Raw genomic sequence first — 23579 nt, 5'->3', positions numbered from 1 at the left:
GGGTGCTGCTGAGGCCCCTCCTGCCCACGCTGGTTGTCAAGGGCTTCCTTGGCAGCTGATGGAAGCAGGACAGGTCCGCAGCGCTGCTCCCAGCTGCTCGCCAAGCTCTGGGGCGCTTGGTGGCCGATCCAGTCAGCGCCTCACGGCTTGGTGAGCGGGGTCTGGGAGGCCAAACAGGGGTAAGTCCGTCAGACTCCACCAGCTCCTCGGACTCCCATGCCATCCCTACCTCCAATGTGCTTCTCATTCCGTTGTCGTGACGATCCCCCCAGGTTGTATAATCATGAGAGCTAGGAACATGAAAAGTCTGATGCTCAAGATTACTCTGCAGATCCCTGGAAATGTGGCCTGATAGAAAATTTTACACAAATTCACAAGTATTGGGAGTTGAAAATTAAACTGTTGATTACAAAAATGGATTTTGAGGGATGCTTAAAAAAAAATATTCAAAGTCTTTGTGAAAAAATCTAGGACAATATTGTTAATAATATGGATATGGCAAACTCAATACCTTCTCCCTTTCCCCCTTGCCTAAACCCACTGATTCAACAATATCCCAAAATGTAATATATATAGTTTAATCCAGTTAGATTATACATCTAAATTTTGGTAATCTAATTTAATTAAATGATCAATATCAGCTTGAGAATTTTCTTCTCTTTCAGTGCCGCATGGAAACCCCCTGCTTAGAATTATTCTTTCTTTTTTTTAGAGGCAAAGTGGACATTAAGACATCTGGCTCCCTCCACAGGTGCTGCTGTGATCAGGAACGCATCCATCCGTCACTGTGTGGTTTCCACGTTCCTCAGGGAAGGGACTGCTCAGCACTGACAATTGGATTGCTTAAGTCAATTTAGTAAGGCCTAATGAAATCCATTCACGAAAGAAGGGGAGCGGGAGAAGAGAGCATTGGTGGGGTGGATATCAGGGGTCTGGAAATGGATCTTTTCACCCCTGTCACCCTGGGGTTGTAGCAGCTGCTGTGGCTGCAAAGCAGAAAAGAGGTGTTTGTAAATACGCCGGTCTGTTCGCAGCCTTGCCGCCTGCAGGGTGGGAGGCCACTGGCCTTGTGCCTGGATCCGTGAAAGGGCAACACTTCGGCTAATGCAGCGGGGCGGATCTAGTAACGTCCCCAAAGAGGCATCGAGTGGCTGTTAAGGGGGAGGGAAGGGTCAAGAATCTGTTCCTCTTGAGGACGGAATAAAGAGATAACAAGGAGGGCCAAGCAGAAAGAAAGTGGGAACATAAGCCAGGGTGGAAACACACTTCTTTTTATTTCCATATGCGCGCCGTTGTTCAACTCTATAGTTTCCAAAGTAGCATACCACAAAAGTAAAACAAGAAAAAAGAATTCTAAGTGTACAGTTTTAGCACACTCCACCAGAGTTATTACAGGTAAAGAAGTTAGGAAGAGGAAGTTCTGATAAATCTAAGTATCCAAGTGAGGCTGACATTTGGTTTCAGTTCTTTAATTTTAGCTCCTGGTTCCCTATGTGGTCCAAACGTCCATGGCTGCCTTCTACAACACATTCATTACAATTGCATGATGGTTTTGAAAATGGAAATGAATGGGCTTCCAGAACGCTGTTCCATCCCACATCCTGTAGCCATCAGTTGTAGGATCAGAGTGTATGATGCCATGCAGTCTGAAGGAAAATCCTGTCTTGAGTCTACAAAATAGAGTTACCTACTTTTTCAAGGTAAAGCATTGTCTTGTTCCTTGGAACCACAGAACGGTTCAAATGCAATTGTAAATACACCTTCCTGTGTGGCCATTAATTGATTCATAAAACAAAAGAGAAAAAGTTCTCAGGTTCCTGATTTTTTTTTAAAAAAATTCTACTCAACTTGTTTCAGAAAGAAATTTCCTTCCTCAGAGGTTGCAATTAAAATTCCACCATAAAACATTGTTAACATTTTATAATACTCCTAAAAGACTAACCATATATGAAAAGTTGCATTAATTAATGTTGTCCACTGAATCCACAGTTTGTAACATTTATATATAAAGCAACCAAGCATTGAACTAAGGGTGTTGTGAAAATGAACTTCTTGTTTTTGTTTAGAATAGTATTGTTGTTGTTGTTAGTAATAATAATTGCTAGTATTATTATTGACACTGTTAGTATGCTCAGATATTGTCTTTTTTTCTAATGGAGTCCATTTACCCCTTTCAAGCTTCTAGCTGAAAACAGGGTGGCCAGATGTAAAAGAGGACAGGACTCCTGCAGCTTTAACAGCTGTACAGAAGAGGGGATTCCAGCAGTTGTAGCTCGCATGACAACAACACACTTGCTGAAATGCCCTCTCTCACACAACTGTTAAAGGTGGGGAGCAGTTCTTTTGTATCTCGTCTTGTAGCTGCAAGACAAAATGGGCTATGGGTCAGGCACTCCTACACTACGAATATATATATATGTGTCCTCACACTGAAAAACCCTAGGAATGATATTTCTGAAAGGAAGCGGAGACATCTGTGACAGAACTCCCCAACCCCTTTCATAACTCTAGTTTCTGTGGTTTCCCAAAGAAAATCATGGATGTTAAACTGGTTAGGAAGCCCAATCCTATGCATGATTACTGCATTCAATAGGGGCTATTTCTAGGTAAGCATTTGTAATGTGGGCCCCTCTCCCCATTGATGTTAAGGAGCCGCATGCTTTCTGCATTGTGTTTATGCTATTATGGTCTAAGAGAGTTGAAGCATAACTGGAGTCTACATGTTATCTGTTCATCTACAGAAGGTTCTGTGAGGGGTGGGAAGGGAAAGGACCAAATCTAGCAAGAGCTACAGGAATGGGCAACTGAGCCTTCTCATGTGTATATATAAAATGTCTACCGATGTTTAGGAAACCTCTTAGTCCTTTGTCCTGTCTCACCTCCCTATCCTCCTGCAATTGATCCTGTCTAGATCAACACGGAACAGGACTCAGTAAAAAAGAAAAGAAAAAAAAAGACTAGAGTGTTGTTCTGTGAGCTGAGAATTCCTCAGTTCAAATCTCACCTCAGCCATGTGAACAACAGCCCTAGGTGGCAATGAGCAAGCAAATGTCTCTCTGTCTCCAATCTGCAATATGGGGTTTAATGATATTGGTCCACTTTATAGGGCTGTTGTAAGGGTTACTCAGATACTATATGGAAAGTGCTTTGAACACACTGGGTAAGTGCTATAGAAATGCAAATCTTTCTTATCTGCAGGAATGTCCCCCACCATTAGGTAACACAGTCAGTCCTTACATTAGCACAGTCAGGGTTAGAGTGCAAAGCTTCCAGGCAGATTCCTAGCCTCACTTTTTAAGAATGCAACATTTGCTCATGTGCTGGCACCATTAGCCAGCCATACAGGGTCTTGCTATACAGAAACTCCAACTTCAGATTACTTGTTTGGCACTGATGGGCTTGCCAGGAAATGCATCAGCAGCCACAGCTCATTTACATGTTCTCATTGCACATAGTTAGCATTATTTCCATGAATGCAATAGATCCTAGGGGTGGTGGACAACTCCTGTTTCACTGCGTGGAGGCTTCCAGCCAGCTGGGACAGTCAAGACCCTCGATCCCACGCCCTGAAATTCAGAGATCTAACCTGGATGTCTAAAGTTTAGGGGTGTGCTGCTACAACTTGTACATCCAATCAATATGCAAAATTCTATCTGATTGCCACCCATTGTCTCTTTAGCCTCAGTTTTACAGATGGACCATATCTGCTTATTTCCTTCATACCAACAGAAACAGCAGAATCCAATATATTTAGGGTGGCCATGTATGAATTGCCCCCAAAGAGGAAATACATCCCCCAAAAAGAGGACAAAAGAGGATGGTGATTTGCATAAGATTTCCATATGCTAACTTATATGTCAAGATGCAAATTTAAAAATAATAATTACAATTTGAATAGAAATACAGTACATCTCACTGTAATGTGGAATACTGTGACCAGGTGACCTGTGTGCCTACCTGTTCAGTCTGCTGTTCACATGCTAACTGTTGATGGGCAACAGTTCTTAGAGGCCTTTATCTTTAAATTGAATTTGGACTGGACAGCCCTTTGTTTAAAGGGCCATCCTAGGTCTACTTTAGGGTTTTCTTCAAGTCTTTGGCTATTCGCTTATGACTTGCCTCCGCAACACATCTTTCCACATTTTATTGCATTTCCCTCAGCCATCCACACTCAGGCCTGATCTACACATTCAGTGAAATGAGGAGGCAGTATGTGGACAGTACCACTCCAGACTGTTAGTAGGAGGTGCCATTTTTTTGTTACCTTACATGTAACCCCCCCCCCCGAAACCCTCCCTGCAACTAAAAAATAAAACTAGCATGTCAGGAAGAAAAGAGACCTGCTTCTTCTGTGCTAATTTTCTACTTTCATGGAGCAGGGCTGGCCCAAGACATTTTGCTGCCTGAAGTAGAGGCTAGAGCAGTAAATGGTGACCCCCTCCCTATGTTGAGGGGCATAGTACCTCAAGGCTGGCCAGCAACACCTGAGGTAGAAACTTTCATTATCAACTCTCCCCTTTCAGTAAAAATACTATAATAATGAGTAACAATTTGTTGTCCTTTCATGACACCCAGAATCAGCAGTCTGAGGCAGCTGATACAGAGAAGCATTCAGGAATGGCATCCTCCAGTCTATTCTGCCACTTCTTTTAGTTGCATGTTTATTTTTTTTATTTTATTTTACTTTATTACATTTGTATCGAACCTTTCTTCCATTATGGAACTCAAGGTGGCTACATGAGGTTCCCAGTGGTTTCCTTTCCAAGCACTGAGACCAGACCCAGACCTGCTTAGCTTCAGGAAGGTGACCGCCTCATGTGCCTTCAGACCATCCCCTTGGATGTAGGCTTCTCTGCCTTCTTCTGACTGAGAACTTTAGGCTAGTGTTGTGCCAAAAAAAAATTCCCACATTTTTTCGACCATTCGCATTCAATTTGACAGAAGATAAATTGCTTTCAAAAAGAAATTCAATGGTGAAGAAATTTCGGAGAAATTCGCATGGGTTGGGTTTCGGTTTCATGGGCTTACCTTACTTAGGAGGTGGTGAGGAGTGAGCACAAGTGTCCTGTTATTCATTGTAAAAACATCTCTTTGGCAGCCTGTAGTCTCTTCAGTTTCCTACATTTTAACTAAAGCCCAGTTTAAGGCATCATGAGGTAATTCCTCCCAGAGGGCTTTTTCAGATCAGGATGTGCAGGCAGCCTGGGAGGCTAGCTGTGATTAGGTAAGCTCAAAACACCACCGAAATAAATTATAAAACATTCTGATTGAGGCAGAACATGGAAGCCCCTTCCATGGGGGAAGAAAAGTTTCAGGAAATTGGAGGACAGATTTTGCCAGAGCACTAACTCCATCTCATCCCTGGTGCTAGGGACAACACTCCCCCCCACACACCTGCATTGTGGTGGATGCAAATTGGGGACTGGCCTGCCAAGACAGTTGAGGCTGTTGCAGTATGAAAACTCCCAAAAGCCTTACCAAAAGAAGAAAGAAGCCGTGCTACAAGCCTGCCAGTGGAGAGCCCTACCTGTGAGAAACTGTTGAGTGTTTCTCCTCTCCCTGGAGAAATTCGGTGAATTGTCTCCCAAATCTCTCTGCCTACAAGTAAGGTGGAGAATTTTGAGAGGACATTTGCGCACAGCTCTAGTTTAGCCTACTGAGACGTTTAGACTATGTCCCTTCTTCTTACTAAGCTTCCCCAGCCCTCAGTGTGTCTGGTTACATAGCACCTCTGCTGATATCCCTCTTTCTAATGGCAGCCCAAAGCTGTTCTTGGTCCATAGTCTTGTGTGAAGTAATTCAGTCTTCAGCGGTCATTTTCGATGTTTGAGTGTTGAGAGACGAACAATGAATACATTTCTGCAATTAATTTCCTCCACAACACTCAGGATTTTATAAGACCCTAGTTTTTCACACGCATCCACTTCTCTTCCTCCTCCTTCTTCAAAAGATTTTCATTTGTTTAGAACATACATAGAATGCTTTCTCCCTCTCACCCATTCCTCTCCAAATGTCCTGGCATCCTGATACTGACAATACGTATTTGCCAATGTGCAGTGAGGAGGGAAGTTAATTCTCTTTTAACTGGGGCCACCCAGTTTGGATCACAGGCGTGCCGCAGGGAGGGAGTGGGTGCTCCAGTCAAGGATTTTATTGTGTAATCGCCCTGCCCCATTCATAGAATTTATGGTGTGTGTGTGTGTGTGTCCAGACGACATAATATTCCACTTGTAACCCTCCCATCTTTTCCCACTGCTTCTTTCATCCCCCCCCCCCCAATCCATTAAGGAAGAATAGCTGCAGAACGTCTTTTGATTGGAAGTGCTGGAGCTGTCCCCTTCCTGCCCAGCCCCAAAGAAATCACATGTCCTTTGGAACTGCTATTAGCTTCAGACAGGTGAACACATAGACATAATAGATGCTCCAGGTTTGCTGTTAGAAGAAAATTCCGTGGGTCTAGTTAGGCCTACAGTGAATGAGTCCCAACTGTTTAAATCTTTCTTCATAAGGAAGACCATCCATGGCCCAGATAATTTAAGTTGCTTTTTCGTATCTTCTTCTCTTTTGTGCTCCCCACACCTTTTTGGAAAGGGGCAATTAGAGCTGTACATAGCAGACTAGGGAGAGCTGTCTTTTCCTTGGAACAAGGAAATGGGCTAATGGCAACAATTCAAGTTAAGTGGCCACTTATTCACAACCTGCTAGAATGCCCAATTACCAGGACAATTGTTCTTGAAGGGGGACAGGGAGGGTGTTATTATTATTTTTTAAAGCTGTGTGTGTTATTGAGAATCTCACACAATAAAAAAGCCAATCTAGAAGCCTGTTCCTCATCTTGAAAAAATTCCACCACATTGTTCCTCATTACTTATTTATTTATATCCTGTCTTTCTCCTTTGATGGAACTCAATGCACCTTACAAGCCTTGGGACCAGGATTTGTTATAATTAATATAAAGTCAAGAAAAAATGGGACAAATATTTTAATAATAGCATTGATTTACACAGAAGAGATTAAGGATGTGATCTTATGCATGCTTAGACAGAAAAAATTCTTACATCTCTCAACATGCCCCAGCCATCATGGCTGGCTGGGGTATTCTGGGAGTTGTAGGACTTTTTTTCTGCCTAACATACATAGGATTTATTTATTTATTTATTTATTTATTTATTTATTTTCTTAATCGCCCATCTGGCTGATGACCTGGCCACTCTGGGAAATGTACAACAGTACAATTTAAAACAGTAAAATTATACATTAAAACATTATTTAAAAATACCCTAACCCACCCCAAATGCCTGCCTGAATAACCAAATCTTCAGTGCACGGCGGAAGCTCATTAAAGAGGGGGCATGGCGGAGTTCCCTAGGGAGGGAGTTCCACAGAGTGGAGGCCACCACAGAGAAGGCCCTCTCCGTTGTCCTCACCAGCCTAGCTGTCCTGGCTGATGGGATAGAGAGAAGGATTGCGCTCTAAGCATCATATCATGGATGCCATCTAGCTTCCCATCAGCTGGAGCACATGCACTCAGGCATTGCGCTACATACAAATATCTACATACATACATGTTACATACCGTCCTGGTTTGCATGTCACAGCCAGCCAGGGTTTGTTTAAAGCCTGGGCAGTCATGAATGAGCAGGAGCGAGTGAGCACGCTGGCTTTCACTGAGCTAAAGAACCCAGGGGTGCTCTGTCCCTGGATTGTTGCCCATGATGTCCGAATAGGAAATTATTTATTGTTTCTAAAGGAACCATATTTGGTGGGAATGCCCTTTAATTAATTACTTTGGGGAAAAGGTTATATATGTAATATCAATAATTACATGTGTTTCTAAGCCTGTCACCTTCGAATAGTCTTGCTCGGTTATGTAGATGAACTGGTAGGTCCCATACATAAAGAGATAGTTAAGAATATATTGACTGCTGCTAGGATTTTGCCTGCCAGAAACGGAAAGAGTAATGTTATCCTGCCTTTGAAAGAATGGTTGTGTAAAGTTCAGAGGGTTGCAGAGATGACTAAGCTAACCGAGTGTGTCTGTTTACGATATGTAGATAAAAGGCTGCCTGCTTTTCCAATGTCTGGCACACTTTTATTGTCTTCATGAGGGCTAGATACAACTTGGATATGGACAGATATAAATGTTTTTCCTTGTTATAGTCTGATTAAGATGTGAATTTTGCCAATTTTTGATAAACTGTTTAGGGTGCAATCTTATGCATGTTTAGACAGAAAAAGTCCTACAACTCCCAGCATTCCCCAGCCAGCATACATAGGAAACATACATGGCTATTCCTTTTTCTCAGGGCCTAACTCAATGAGATGTCAGCGATCTAGAATACGATCTCCTGTCTCTTTAAACTTTAGTAAATAGCAATGGGGGAAGGGGGAGGAATTCACATCAGGACTGTGGTGCTGGAGGAGGGGACTTAACCTTTCCCCCCACTGCCATTTTCTCAATGAAAATCACCCCCTGCTCTGCTGCTTTCTGCCCCATTAGGTGGAGCCTATGTGTACATGGGAGAGCTGACCACTGAGGTCTCTTGTCTCATCTGGTTCGGTTCTCAGTCAGTTCATAAGGCCATCAGGACCTCCCTCTATGCCAAGAGACTATTAACCTTCAGAATATCTGAGGGCCAGAAAAGACATTACTTTAAATCTGTATGTAGTTCGGTTCTCAGTCAGTTCATAAGGTCACCAAGACCTCCTTCTATGCCAAGAGACTGCTAACCTTCAGGACATCTGAGGGCCAGAATAGACATCACTTTAAATCTGTATCTAGCAAATCCGTTATCTAGCAACAATCTAGGAAAAGTGGGGGAACTAAAATAGGTTTCCCCTTTTTACTCTAGAGTAGGTGCAGGCCCCCCAATCTGGATCAGGCCCTAGCATGGGGGGATAGTGAGCATTTATGTTCTAGATCATACCTCCTGCACCTACTGCAGAGAAAAAAAGAGGAAGAAAAAAGACATAGCTGCTGGATACGGATGTAAAGTAACGTCTGTTTTGGTCCTGACTTTGGCTTTTCGCCTGTTTGCTTGCTTGCTGCATGTACTCACCTGCCCTCGGTCCTGATCCTCTTTCTGCACTGGGCCTTGGACATAGGCTGTAACTGCTCCTTGCCCAGGAAGCGTCCATTGTTAGTCACTGTGTCAGTCTGGTAGCAGGAGTCTGAATACGACTCCTGAGTCAGCCATTTTATGAAAGGAGCCATCTTATGAGCAAGCTCATGTTCTCAGATAGGAAACTATGGCTGAACGGAAAGAAAGCCTCAGGCTGATGAGACAGGGCATAATGATGTCATGGGATGGGGCATTGTGAGGTCAGGGGCTTGTGATTACCATAGGGCTGCATTACCAGCTTTTAAAAGGCAAAAGGCAGAGGTCAGGAAAATTGCTGGGGCCAGCACAAGGCATTTTGCTGCCTGAGGCAGAGCAGCAAATGGCTGCACCTCCCACATCCACCCTGTCAAGGAGAAACAGTAACTAATAATGTGATATCCCAAATCAGCTGCCTGAGGTGAGTGCCTCACTCTGCCTAGTGGTAGGGTTGACCTTGGATGTTGTCCAGCAATAATAGGGTGGAACTAGAGATGTGATGACCAAGGAAAATGGAAAAACAAACAAACCCAGAAACAAACCCAAGGGTTTCCCCCTTTATTTTCCACTGGAAAATGTGGAAATTTGAGGAAACGCTCAGAAAAACACAGAAACATATGCAATATTTTCTATTTTAGAATCATGAGTGGGGGGGGGGGTTAAGCACTTTACAAAATAATACTGTTACAAAAATTCTAGACCCAAGATCAAAGGGTAATAATATGAGACAAGCTGATGACCCTGTGATTTAAGAAAAGCAAAAAGAGAACGAGTTCTCAGAGGTGCCAAAGTGAAACTTGTTGATTTAAGCCCAACGCATTTTGGAGACTGAGGCTCCTTAGTCAGGGGCAATCTTATCAAATGCAAGTATTGTGAGAAAAGCTGATGGCTCTGATATTTAAATCCACCACTTTGAGGATGAACACCCCCGCCCCAAACCTGAGGGCCAAAACTTGAGACCTGGCAACCGTAGTTCACTGGGCGATGAATATACATATGGATCTCTCCGGACCTGATCGTGATTGTTCATTTGCCTCAGAAAGGAAACCCAAAACAGCTGACCACATCAGAATACAATAGTATCAAATAGAATATCAAAAGACAACAATATGATCTTGTGTTGGTGATTTGAGGGATGTCCGGTTGGGAATCAGCCTGTGTGCCAGTACTGCTCCCCTGACCCGGCCTTTGCCAAAGGTGGGAACTGCAGGGAAACCAGCCACACAAGGCTAAGAGGCCTCCTTGTACTAATAGGCTAGGGCAGGTCAGGCAATACTCCTTGACCCCCTATAATTATATTACCACAACTACCCCCTATATACTCCTTGACCTCCTGTGAGCAGGACAGGAAGATGCCAGCAAGGCGAAGTGTCGAAGTCGCTTTCTTCATCTGTTGCTGCTGCTGCTGCTGCCGCCTCTCCCTCTCACAGAGGCCGTTCCAGCTAACTTCCCTGTGAACAGGAGAGGAAGAAGAAGTCAAGTGTCACCATCTCTTCAAAGAGGCTTTTCAAAACAACGTTTAATTATATATATCCTCCCACCCCACCTCTTATGCCTTGTGTGTCATGTCTTAAATTTAGACTATAAGCCTGAGGCCAGGGACTATCATGCTGTTCTGAGAGCCTTTTTTTTTTTTTTTGCTAAAGGGTGAAGTATAAATGCTGTAAATAATAAATAAATGCATAAATGCTTTCAGTTCAAGCTTGATTGCTGGTCTAGGCAACAAAGAGCTCTGCTTTTTGCTATTCAAGTCTTCTGCCTTACCCAGCTCTCAACTGCAGAACAGCCAGGCTGGATGATCTGTGAATTTATGTGACCTAGGGCTTCTTCACATGGTGGTTTGTGTGTGTGTGGTGTGATCGTCGTTCTTCAGTCACGGTATATTCCACATGCTTTACATGATGTCGTTGTCCTGCAGCTGCTGTGCTGTGTCTCCCCCTCCCCCCCTTTCCTTATGTTATTTCTGAATGGGGAAAATGCAGCATTTTCTGCAGTTGTGCATTGACACCATGATTGCCTGCCCTTGTACTTCTGCCATTGCACTTAGATCTGCTATGTGTGGATATGATGTCAACAATGATGAAGCGGTGGGAGTGTCCCCAGCCTCCTCTTCCTCCATCTGGCGCTGCAGCTGCCTCCTCCTCCATGTCTCCTTCTTGCCTTCTCCCACCTCCACCACCGATTCACCCACCTATGCCCACCGCCTTATCCCCGAAAATTTCCCCCGAGCGGCTCAACAGCGCTTGACAGTGTGATCGGATGCCTAAGCAGATGGGCAGCAGCAGGGAGGGGTGGTGGTTGCAGTGGCCCCTACATGATGCAGGCAAATGTGAGCACATGTAGCCCCTTTCCCGTTTCCCAGTGTATGCTCAAACGAGAAAAGTGTTACTGCTGGCTTGCACACATGGGTTGTGGGGGAGAGCAGACTTCTGAAGTTACAAAAGTACTGTGGATTTGTATACTCAAATGAGAAGAGTGTTACTACCAGCCTTTACAGGGAAGGACAATACTGAGTTGCGCACATGGGGGCCAGAGGGAGAGCAGACTTCTGAAGTTGCTAAAGTACTGTAGATTGTATATAGAAGTTGCCGAGGTAGAGACTGGAGGCCGCGGAAATGACAAGGGGAGGCAAGGAAGTTGAAATGGAGACGTTCATGCCGAGAGGGGGGAGGGACTACCCAGAGGGGGTGGACAGTGGGCGTACAATGCTGTTGACATTCGATAACATCCTGCCAGGCTCCAGCCACCAGTGTAAATGGCAGTTTGCATTATGCAGCCAAAGAAAATCTGGTTGTGTAAAGAACTGATTTAAATCCCACAAAGAATCCAGAAGAAGGTGCGGTAAAGGTGTGGGATAAAAAGCCTGATGTGGTGAAGCCCCTAGGCTCACTTGGGATGTATATTTGGCCACCTTTAGACTTAAAATTGAATGTGTGCTAACTTCCAGCGAAGCCTAAAGTCACAAAAGCCTTAGGTAGGTCTGTATTGTAAGGAGGTCTAACTAAGCCAGCATCTCTAAAACCAAGAAGGCCTTCTCTAGAAATAAGAAACTGACTACCTGAGCTCTGAACATCCAATGAAGTGAGAGGAAACTGGACCCTACTTGCAACTTTGTAGCTCTATGGTTTTCCTTGCTGTACCGCCTCTCAAGTATAGTTTGCTATCTGCGGGTAGAGGCTGCATTTGACAACACTGGGGTATATTTATGAGCCTCAAAGCAACCTGCCCCATCTGTGTGGGAGGGTTGAGGGGGCACAAGCTTGGAGGAGAAGGCTGGCTGGCAAGCCCCAAGGTGGTGACAGAAGATGTTGTAATAATTACTATGACATGTCCCAGGATCCAAAATAGCCCTGCAGCCGTGTTACTCGCTTGGGCAGTGCTAAGCCTTCCAGGGGACGTTGCAAGTCCATATCCTGAGGAGACTTTGCTCTGACACTTGAGAAGTGAGGCCATGGCAGTCTCCTCTTTCTTGGCCCAACCGCGTACTTTCTCATTGGCTTTCAGCCTTTCCCCAGTTCTGATGGTGCCCAAAAGTAATAAAGTATTTTGGTATACTGGTGCCTAGAGATATTTCTCATATTATTGAATTTAATTTAAGTGTATTGCTGGTGGATATATCTCTTGATTTGGAAAGATGGGCATCATTTAATTCAAGTACTTGGGGTAAGGTTAACATACTTAAGACAAATGTTTTGCCATGGGTAATTTATGTACTGCATCATATTTCTTTATATATTCTCCTAATGTATTTTCAAAAACTGTATTTTGGAAGTTTATCTGGGGGAGGTGGTCTTCTCCCCATTTTTCACTTAAGAGGATGCACTTGGCAATCAGAGAGGGAGGAATTAATTTTCTAGATCTTAGTCTATAATGTAAAGCTTATCTGTTAACTCACACAAGTGATTGGAACATACCTTTTTCTTTTAATACTCCTCCATGGGATGTTCTGGAGTCAACTTATTTGGCACCTCTTTTTGGCTGCATAGTGTTAGGTATATTTGAAAGAAAGGAATGGCTCCACTTGCAATTTTAGCAGCTAGATAGACATGGCATACAGTGTCTCATCAACTGCAGTTTGATCCATATTCTCATGCTAAATTAACTTTATGGGAAATCCAGATTTAAAAATAGAGAAGCAGCCTTTTTGTAGAGGAGTTGGGTTGATAGTGAAATTTATACTTTAGATCAGTTAACAGGTTTGAATGAAGAGTTTTTACAATTTTTAGTATTGTGGCTTAGATATCACTGTCTAATGCTGGGTGACAATACATTCAATTACAGCACCTATTAGAGTTTATATGCGGGCCCATCAGTGATGAATGCTTCAGCATCTCCTATATTGCTGGAGGAATTAACTAGTTCTTTAGAGAAAGCTAAGCCTGCAATAGCTATTTATAAATGCATTTTAGAATGTAGTAAAGTGGATGTTCAGAACGTTAGGGATGAATAGGGAATTAGAATGCTCTATATAGCCTAATCAATGGAAAGTTGCCCTTCCATATGTACTGTTTCTGTAGATTTAAAAATGGAGGCTGATTCAACAAAAAAAAAAATGCTGTTTTGTGTACATTGGTCACCACAGTGGCTTGTTAAGAAGACACTGTCTAGCTCTGCTAGATGCCGGAGATGTAATATGGACAGTGCCTCCTTGAGGTATATGATTTGAGCAAGCCCTGTGGTGGCTTCTTTCTGGGTGGAAATCATTATTTGTATAAACGTTGTTCTTGAAAAATCTGTGATAACTGTGGATGTTCAGGCACTTTAACATTATATTCCTGAGATGTGGAGATTAACAGACGGATAGCAAAAGGGGACACTGAGAGCCTTTACAGTTGCAAAGAGACTCGTACTTCAAGCTTGGAAAGATAAACACCCGCCATCTATCTTTCAATGGTCTGAGGATCTTACTGCCCTTGTTGCATTTGAACGTATATCCTACAATTTCTTCTGGATGCTTATGTAGATATATGGACTGCTTATATTAACATATATATTTGAAATAGAAGTGTTGATTTTTTCTTCTTCTTAATGGTGTTGTGAATTTATTATGAATGGATATGCTTGCTTGCTTGCTTCCTTCCTTGTTGCTGTTTTTCCCCCTTTCCCTTTTTTTTGGGTAATAATTGCAAAAAAGAAAGAACAGGATTGGCTTGGGATGGGAGCAAAGGAAGGCAGGGTCAAGTCACTGAAGGTGCAATCCTATGCATGTTTAGACAAAAAAAAAGGCCCACAACTCCCAGCATGCCCCAGTCAGCATGGCGGGAGTTGTAGGCCTTTTTCTGGCTAAACATGCATAGGATTGTGCCCTTAGTAAGTGCAGAAAACCCCAGTGATTCAAGGTGGTAGCTAGAGCAAACAGTGCTACTAGCTGAGTCAGGGGCTAGCACTGATTAGCCAATGCCTGGAAGGGGGGGGCACAGAGGGGCACTTAGGAAGTCTCCTTATACACCAGAATAGACTATTTGTCTATCTAGCCCAGTATTGTTGAGCACTCTGACTAGCAACGGCTCTCCAGAGTCTCAGGCAGAGAGGTTTTTCGCATCACCTGCTATCTGATTTGTTTTTAACCTGGAGATGCTAGAGGTTGAAGCTGGAACCTTCTGCATGCAAAGAACTTGTATATTTAATTTCTATCCCACATTTCTGCCCAAAAATATAATCCAGATTAAAAACAAAATTAAAACATGACACAAAAACAAATAAAACATAATGAAAAACACAACAAGAGAAGAAATAAACAGTACCAACCGATTAACTCTCCCTTCAGCAACAGACCAGCTTATATGCCAGAGACCTGCCGGAATAAAAATGTCTTTGTCTTCTGGTGGAAGGACAACAGAAAGGGGGCAAGCTATAGCCAATCTACATGGCTGATTTAATGCAGAGGGAGAGCACATCAGAGTCATTTGTGACAGATGATGCTGTCACCAATCTGCAGCCAACCAGCAGCTTCCCTCTTGAAAAGTCGCATTTTCAGCAAGTCTGTTTAGTCCATTTTTTAAATATATATATATATATATATATATATATATATATACACACACACACACACATACACACACACACACACACACACACATATATATATATATACTTAAAGCGGCTCCCCAGCAGTTCTGATGCAGTGTGCTCTGTCCCCCTGCATTAAATCCTGGGTGTGCCTTTGTGACATGGCTGTGACCTGGCAGTGATGTGGCTGCCTCTCCCCCCTTCACTCTTTTTCCCCATTGGCAGTAGGGTGCACAGTCTGCAGACTGTGTTTACCATTCAGAATACCACAGTTGTGCATTTTTGAGGAGTCAGGATAGCAAAATAGTTGCTTTCACCAGTCAGAGTAACTAGCCTGCCTTTCCCATTCATGAAAGCGCTACAGTGAAGTTTCAGAATTGCGCAGTTGTTGCTTTTGCCAGTCAGAGTAACTAGCCCACCTTTCCAATTCATAAAAGCACTACAGCGTTGTTTTTTAGGCTTCACAATTGCTCAGTAGTAGCTTTTGTGATTCACAGTATGTAGCCTTATTTCAGAGCACAATAGCAGGGGGGAACCTGGACAGGGGCAGGAAACAAGCCTCTCTCATTCCCTGAGCAGCACCTCCAGGGTTTCTAGCCCTCACAATTACGCAGTAGTGGCTTTCACGATTCACAGTAGGTGGCCTTATTTCAGAGCGCAGTAGCAGGGGGGGGAGCTTGGACAGGGGCAGGAAACAAGCCTCTCTCATTTGCCGAGTGGCACCTCTCACCAAGGAGGGGGGGCTGCGGCACTGAGTTCACTTTCAGCACTTCCTGTTCTCCCCCAATCAGCCTTCAGTCATTTAAGTTCAACTATGATCCTGGTATGAGATTGAGCAACATCACACAAGCCTGGCAATCCCTGGCTATACAGAAAAGGGGGTGATGGTGTCCATGGCATATAAAGTTCCAGCCATGGAAAAGGAATGCAGACAGAGCAAGGCTGTGATCCTCTGCACTCTTCCCAGGGAGTGAATCCTGCTGAATACAGTGGGACTTACTTCCCTGGAAGAGGTACTATGGTGCTGGAGCAATCCACCTGAGAGCTCAGCCTGGGGGCAATACTGCCAGCATGGGGGCAATCATGACAGTCAGGTGAGAGGTGTTAATTGCATCAGTGGTATGCCATCAGGAGAACTAACTCCTTTAAAAACAAACAAACAAAGCCACTTGTCTGGTGACCAGATCCCTAGTCATTCTTAAATCACTGCAAATGGTGAAAATGCTTCATATTGTAAGAGCCAGGATTTACATCACCAGAGTGAATTGCTGGACTTAGCTTACACTGACATGTTAAAATGCCAGTTGTCATCATGTTACTCTGAGTTTCCCTTTCAGAAATTAGAAGACTGTTACTAAATCTAGGCACTCCATATTCCATGAATATTCACGGCTGATTATCCTAAAGTGTCCTCCTCCTATTGCTCATGCACACCCTTTCCCCACAGTACCCCTCTATCACTCAATTAATGTAAAGAAGAGCTAAAGCATCTTTCCCCAAAGTGGTGCTCTCCAGATGTTTTGGATGACAACTCCCAGCATTCCTGACTGGGAGTTGAGTTCCAAAACATCTGGAGGGCTACAAGTTGCTCACCCCTGGTCTAGGAACTGTGACTCATAGCTGAAAGGTGACAGCCTCTGTATGCATATATGTATGTGTGTGTGTGTGTGTGTACATCAACACACATTTCCAGACGCTAAAGAGCTACTTTAGGCATGCCTCTAGGCTGTCTGTGCCCACTGGGATTTATGATTTTCCCTCTTTTTAATTGTAGGCCAACATCTCTGGAAATTCCACTTTCAAAAGTGGCTTGTTACGTGGCATAGTTACATATGTATGTGTCAGGCAGACAGACATATTACATACATATATAGCTACCATCTGAGGATAACACTTCATGCATTTGATAAAGTGAACTCAAGTCTATGAAGACTTATGCCATAATAAATGTGTTTTAATTTTTAAGGTCTCAGAAGACTCTTTGTTATTTTCTGTATATTCAAGCTTGCTTCAGATTTTCTAATGCAAAAGGTCCTCTGCCTACCTTAGGAGAAATTACTGGCATACCTTTCACTGCAGATTCAACTGATCTGGTGATATAACCTCTCTCACATACCCCTTCCCTGATGCAAAAGCAGGTTGAATGTCTATGTAACTCTCTCTGCTGCCATCAAATGGCCAACGTCTGAAACAGTAGCTATGTTAAGCTCATTTACTCACTGCAACTGTAGAAATGGTAATTTCTTCTCCTCTCTGCCGGCAAGTTTCTAAATAAGTAGACTGTGACTGAAATACCACAGATCTCCTATGCTTTCTTCCAAAAGAAAATGACCATAAAAAGGCTCTCTTTGAACTTGTTCAATGAGGCATGTGTATCTATGACATTTGCCTTCTTTTCCTGTTTAGTAATTTAAGGCTGCAATATTGTACACATTTACTTATGTCACTAAGGTCGCAGTCCTATGACCCAGCCCTTGACAAATGCGTGCAAATTAGCCTATATGCAGCCTTGTTTTGTTCATTTCCTTGTCTGTTACCTACTCCACTTTGCTCCTTTCTTTGACAGCCGAAACATTCAAGAACATTGACCAGGTGAAACGTACAAGGACATTGACCAGGCGAGACTACACATATTGGACAGCTGCAAGAGTGCACTTGTGAAAAACAAACTGAAAAACAAACAAACACACAGAAAAGACCCCAATTGTGTGTTTTTTCAGCCCTCCCCCAAGCCAGGGAATGAAAAGGGGTAGCAACCAGATGGGGAAGGGGCCAGGATGAGGAGAGAAAATGGGTACTGCCACAAGGCCCCTGGGATACGTACTGGAGCTGGCTGAAGGACTGAGGGGGAAGGAGGAGGAGAACAACCCACACCAAGCCCAGTCGTCTCTCGTGCATACAGTGGGTTGTTCACAGAACAACTGCATAGCTTATTTGCAGGGTGGGTTAGTGTGACATGCAAACCCACCCACTATGTGCCAAGGCTGCTGCTAAAGGTGTGAGAGGAGGGCCAATAAAAAAGGTAGCAATCCAAAAGGGGGACAGAGGGGTTTGAGGCTTCTGTTACCCCCGCCTCCACTAGAGTCAAAGGAAGAGGGAAGTGTTAGGCTAGATGAGGCAAGAACTAGTCCTGTCATTAACCAGAGAAGTTCCTTTCCCTTTTGATCATCACTGATCTAGATCCCTTTCATCATCCTGGTCTGAGGAAAAGGAAACCAAAACTCTACCCCGCCCCCCAAGGGCTGATGAAACTGTGAAAACGTAAGCAAAGTTCACTAACAGCCGGTTGTGTTTGTAATACTTCTTGCCTGAGCTGACAAGGAGCCACCACCATCTGTGACCCAGTGCGATAGAAACACAATTGCTGTGTCACGCAATTGCAGACTTAATTTTCATTGAGGAGTCCTGAACAGTGGTCAGTCTGGAGAGGTGAGTGTTCTGACACCCGAATCAAGCTGAGAAATTATGGGGTTTGGAAATGAGAAGAATCAGGAAAAGCTCGAGAGTTATGAAATGATTGACATATACTTCATCAGCAGATATATCGCCTCTTTGGCCTTTGTGTGTGTATGACTAATGCATTTGTTTTTCCTGTTAAGTCTGTTGGGAAAAAAGTGTATGGATGTATGATTAGGAGAACTCCAGAGGCTATTTTGAAGAGCAGAGCTGGTCAAATCTCACTTTGCTGCCTGACCACTTACCTTTACTGCTGGGGGCGGGGGGAAGACTTTGCTTGCAGTGGTTAGGCTGGCTAGGGAATGCTGGGAGTTTATGACTTTTTTTTTCTGTCTAAGCAGGCATAGGATTGTACCTTAAGTCAATATAGTCCTCCCCCACAGTTGGCTCCCAGCATCATAGCTATTTTATTTATTTAGGGTGCCCTCCTGTGCATGTTTAGACAGAAAAAAGTCCTACAGTTCTCAGCACGCCCTAGGCAGCATGCCGAAGGCTCTGTGCAAAGATGTGTTATGGTCTTTGTGGGAGAGTATTTCTTCAGGATGTACATGTGAGATTGGGTGACCAGATGCAGAAGTGGATAGGACTCTTGTACCATTCACCATTGAGTAAAAGAGGGGATTTGCGCATGATAAATGGCCCTTGCAAAAATCGCCCTTTCTTTATGCTGTTGAAAAGTGGAAGAGACGGGTTTTCCTTGCAGCTTGTCGCCCAAATGAAAAAAAAAATTGGCTGCCTGAATGTGGCTGTTATCAAATTACATTTGTAGAGATAACCCTAACATAACTAATAAACATCACAGGATGCAACTTACCATGATACATCTCAGTTCTTTTGTGAAGGAGACGCCACCTTGGGAAGAAGTGTATAATTTTCTAAACCAACAGGAGCCCTTAATGAAAATCTTGAATCAATGTAAGAGGTCATCAAGAAATATCACTTGGGGTGCAATCCTATGCATGTTTAGCCAGAAAAAAGTCATACAGCTCCCAGTATTTCCCAGCTAGTGTGGCTGACTGGGGAATGCTGGGAGCTGTGGGACTTTTTTTCTGGCTAAACATGCATAGGATTACGCTCTTAGAATACTCTCGAATTGCCCCTCTGTTCAATGAGTGCTTGATGCAATGGGCAATAAAAATACAAAGATTAAAATACATAAAAATACAAAACCTAAAACTTTCTGTGGAACATATAACATGTGTCCTGGCCTAGTCTCTTGAGGCATCTGATGATCTTCCATGCTGAATGTTCAAAACCAGGATTTATATTTGAATGTTGTAATCATTACATAAATTACTTATGCTGTTTTTTACCTTGTATATTTCACAGAGAGGTATGTATTTCATAGAGGACAGAGACAGGGGTGGGTGGGTGGAGTTCCACAGGATGTCCCGCCACGTGACAGGAGTCGCTCGACTTTGGGCGCGGGGGGAAGGTTGAAAAACACTCTTTTACAATGTGATGTGGAAATGGTTTGAACACGCTTTCGCAACATGCCAAGCAAAGGCCTTTGTTTCAGATCAGAGGCTGCTTTCAAACCCCCTCCGTCCCGCTCAGAACCTGGGCGTGTTTTTTCTCCCTCTAGGTTTTTATTTTGTTTTAGAAAAAGAACCAAGCAAGCAACTGGAAACAGAACCGGAGACTCTGGGTGACAGTACGCGGCGAGACCGGGCCCCCCGCCCCTCTTCCACCGGGGAGGAGGCGCTGGCTCCATCACATGTTGCCAGGCTCGTGATCACATGACAAAGCGAAATAGAAACCGAAGCAAGGTGGCTTTTGATTGTTTCCTGCACAGCTGCGAAACTCTTCCTGTTTAGGGGATGGCTTGACTCTTCCCCTCTCCCCCGTCTCCGCTGTCCGGAAAAGAACCGAATCTAGGTAAGGACTTAAAACTCTTCCATCTCTCTCTACCTGACTGGGGTTCCTGGTGGGCGCGAGGGCTGCTTGATTTGAGTTTGAGTCTGGGTGTTGTTGGGGGTTTTTGACACCGCCCTCCTCCCGCGTCGCTTCGAAAGGAGCCGCCTGCTTCTTTGTTGCACTCCGTTCCGCTCCGATTTTTCTGCGGCTAAATTCCGACGCGGATCCATGATCTGCTTTGGGGGTTCCAGGCTAGATCTTAAAACTAATTTCTCCCAGCCAACAAATACTATTGAACTCAGTGAGGCTTATCTTGAGTAAACAACAAGCAAAGGACTGGGCTGTTAATCTGAATCAGAGTTTAGCTCCAGAACCTGTTTTCACTGCTAGAGTTCTCCCCTTGGAGAAGCATTAAAGAGTGTCGTTGTGAATGTACAGAGTGCATTTCCCATTGTACTCAGTAACCATAACGACTCTGGATTGGATCCAGATTAAGGCTGCAATTCTGTAGAGATTTACCTGAGAATAGGTTCCACAGAAGTCAGTGGGGCTTCCTTCTCAGTAGACATGTATAGAACTGCACTGTAAGTTGGTTGCATTGAAATCAGTGGGAGTTAAGTGGTGACTAACTTTTTGCATTGAATTCAGTGGGACCTGTTTGCCGCTAATTTAGGCAGCAATCCTCAACACTTACCTGGGAAGAAGTCCTGTTGAACTCAGTGAAGCTTACTTCTGAGTAAATATCTTCAGGACTGCACTGTTAGTCTGGATCCAGCCCTGCCCTGCCCTTCTCTTCTCACACTCGCCCTCTCTACCTGACTGGGATTCTGGGAAATGTTTTCCAGGATGAAATATATTGTTCCCAAGCAGCCTTTCTAGTGCAGCGGGGAAGGGCAGTATAGCCCTCCTGATGTTTTGGCCTACAACTCCCTAGCCAGGATAGACAATGGTGAGGGATGTTGGGAGCTGTAGACCAAAACATCTGGAGGGCCCCAAGTTGCCCACCCCTGCCTACTATCTCTCCCTTTAGAAATTGAAAGTTTTGCTCTTAACCCTGATTCTTGGCTGCATGCCTCTTATCTATATATTTTGTCCGAAGCATTTGAGTTGACAAAGCAGTGTTTCTCAAACCTTTTACTCAGGGTCCTCCATCTAAACCAATTGTCTTCACCCTTTTAAGTTTCTGCACCCACTTTTAGCCCAAACATGCATTTGAGGATTCATTTCTTAATTTTTGAGGGGCAGAGGAGGGCCCCTGTAGTTAAAGCTAGTCACAAAAGAAAAAGAAAAGTTCTGCCATTATAAGCCTCACAATTCTACTGCTTATAGAAATGACGCTTGTTCAGCTAATAACTTGATACTTGGCATCCATGATCTAGCTGGTAAGGCCTCCACTTGTGCGTGATTTCAAACCAATTCCATAAAAATTGCCACAAATACAGCAGGTGAAACAGTGCTGAAAATCGACACATTCGTACTTTTTTCTTCAAGCTGCACATTGTATTTTGTTTTGCAAATTTTGTTGAAAACTACTGATGTACGTTATTCTGGCTTGTTGAGGAGGTGAACCTTTTATTGGTTTGGTGAAATTCTAAGCAGTGGTTCAAAAGTTATTAAGGTTTTTCTGCCCCATCAAAGCCTATGGCAGGAACTGCTGGCAAAATGTCAGGCATGCTCAGTTTCACTCTGAAGTTAAAATGTTGCCAGTTTTTTTCTATTGGAATTCTGTTATAGAGGGCTTCCATGTGCCATGTGTATTCTTTTCATGATGGAATGTGACTTCACAAGGTGAGGCTACATATTAACATTTTTGGGGGGGAGCATAAGGAGACATTAATCCCCCCCTGCAGTAGTCCCAATCTGAACAGCCCCCCCCCATGCCTCCAATTTATGCCAAAATAACATCCAGATGTAATGTAAATTGCAGGCACAGAACAAAGGATTAAATCCTCCTACTCACCACTCCAGAGTCCTGATCCATACGAGGTTGCATGAGCTTATTTATTGAGTAAAAAAAGGCTGGGGGAAATCTAGCTACATCTTTAAATTAGCATGCAGTTACTAGCAGAACAGTAATGCTCAGATGCTTCATATGGCAATATGGAACAATGTGGGGCATCTTTGCTGGTCCCAGGCACTCCATCCTCCCCATTTGGATTTGGGCCTGAAAGACCAAGGAAAAGTGTGGGTACATGCAGAGTAAGTTGTAAGCAAGCACAATTTGTGACATTGCACAACATCATCACTGATCATGGGGCATGTCACTTAAGGCATCAAATTCTGATTTTCAACTTCCTGACTTTGTGCAGCTTGAGGAAACACAAGATAGCTGGAGAGAGCAATCCTATGTCTCCTAGAGAGCATCTGGAGGAGATAAGATTTTTTGGTTTCCCACCTCTGAGCTCGTAGACAGCGCTATGAGCTCGCAGCCAGGAAACTGTGCTCCCCACCCCCGCCCCCTCATAGCTGGGGCAGAGCGAACTGTGCTGCTGCCACCTCCGTGCTCCACGGTGCATGGAGGGGCAAAAATGGGGCGTTCCTGAGGGCAGGGCTGGAAGGAGACCATGGAAGCTGTTTTAGACAGCTTCCTATGTGGTCTCCAGCCCCATTCCTGCCCCCTCCCAAAGCTGCATTTAGGCGTGCGAAAACGTGCATTTTCTGGGGCAAAGTGCAGGATGGCTGCAGCATGGAGGGAATCCCCTCCTCCATGCTGCTTCTGCCCTGCATTGGATAGGCAGCTTCCTCTGACTTCAGGGGAGGTCAGAGGTGCCCGTCTATCTCTGTAGGATTGTACCCTTAACTCTGGTCTTAAATGGGTAGGTTTTTTTTTTTTTAAAAAAATCATTGAGTATTTGTATGGGGTAGTGCTACTCTTATAACTCACCTTGGTCCCAATCCACAAATTGAAGAGCAGTTGTAGACATCTAGCCTTATCCTATGTGAGAATGTAGAGACCCCAGAATATGGGATTAGAGCAGGGTATCCTTGAACCCTTTCTGAAAGCTATGCGCAAGGGAATCTCATTAGAACGAAGTAGCACCTCTTTTTGATCCCTCTCCTTTCCTGATCAGGGTGGAATAATGAGGAAGAGAGACACAGAGTTCATCACGGTCCCTCTGATAGAGGGCATTCAACCCATTCCCTTTGTGGCTGGTGGGT

General features: G+C 44.0%; 1 protein-coding gene across 15 annotated transcripts in view; it reads left to right on the top strand.

Annotated features, from left to right (window-relative positions):
• LOC146341661 (serine/threonine-protein kinase SBK2-like) overlaps positions 1 to 23579 on the top strand; it is a 119749-nt gene that overhangs the window by 24823 nt on the left and 71347 nt on the right. For 11 of the 15 annotated variants that reach the window (XM_084805123.1, XM_084805121.1, XM_084805118.1 and 8 more), the window contains exons 1-3: positions 715 to 1700; positions 17674 to 18536; positions 20149 to 20441. The gene's annotated coding sequence lies outside the window, so the exon portion shown is untranslated. Of the gene's footprint in view, positions 1 to 712; positions 1701 to 17673; positions 18537 to 20120; positions 20442 to 23579 lie in introns of those variants that run through there. The other 4 variants (XM_084805107.1, XM_084805114.1, XM_084805111.1 and 1 more) reach the window with 4 other exon arrangements.

This window comes from Heloderma suspectum, chromosome 6 (genome assembly GCF_057233095.1).
Source record: "Heloderma suspectum isolate Gila_16-S chromosome 6, 16-S_ref, whole genome shotgun sequence".
Taxonomy (NCBI): Eukaryota; Metazoa; Chordata; class Lepidosauria; order Squamata; family Helodermatidae; genus Heloderma; species Heloderma suspectum.
Note: the sequence above shows the minus strand (reverse complement) of the source record. Positions and strands in the feature narration are given on the sequence as shown.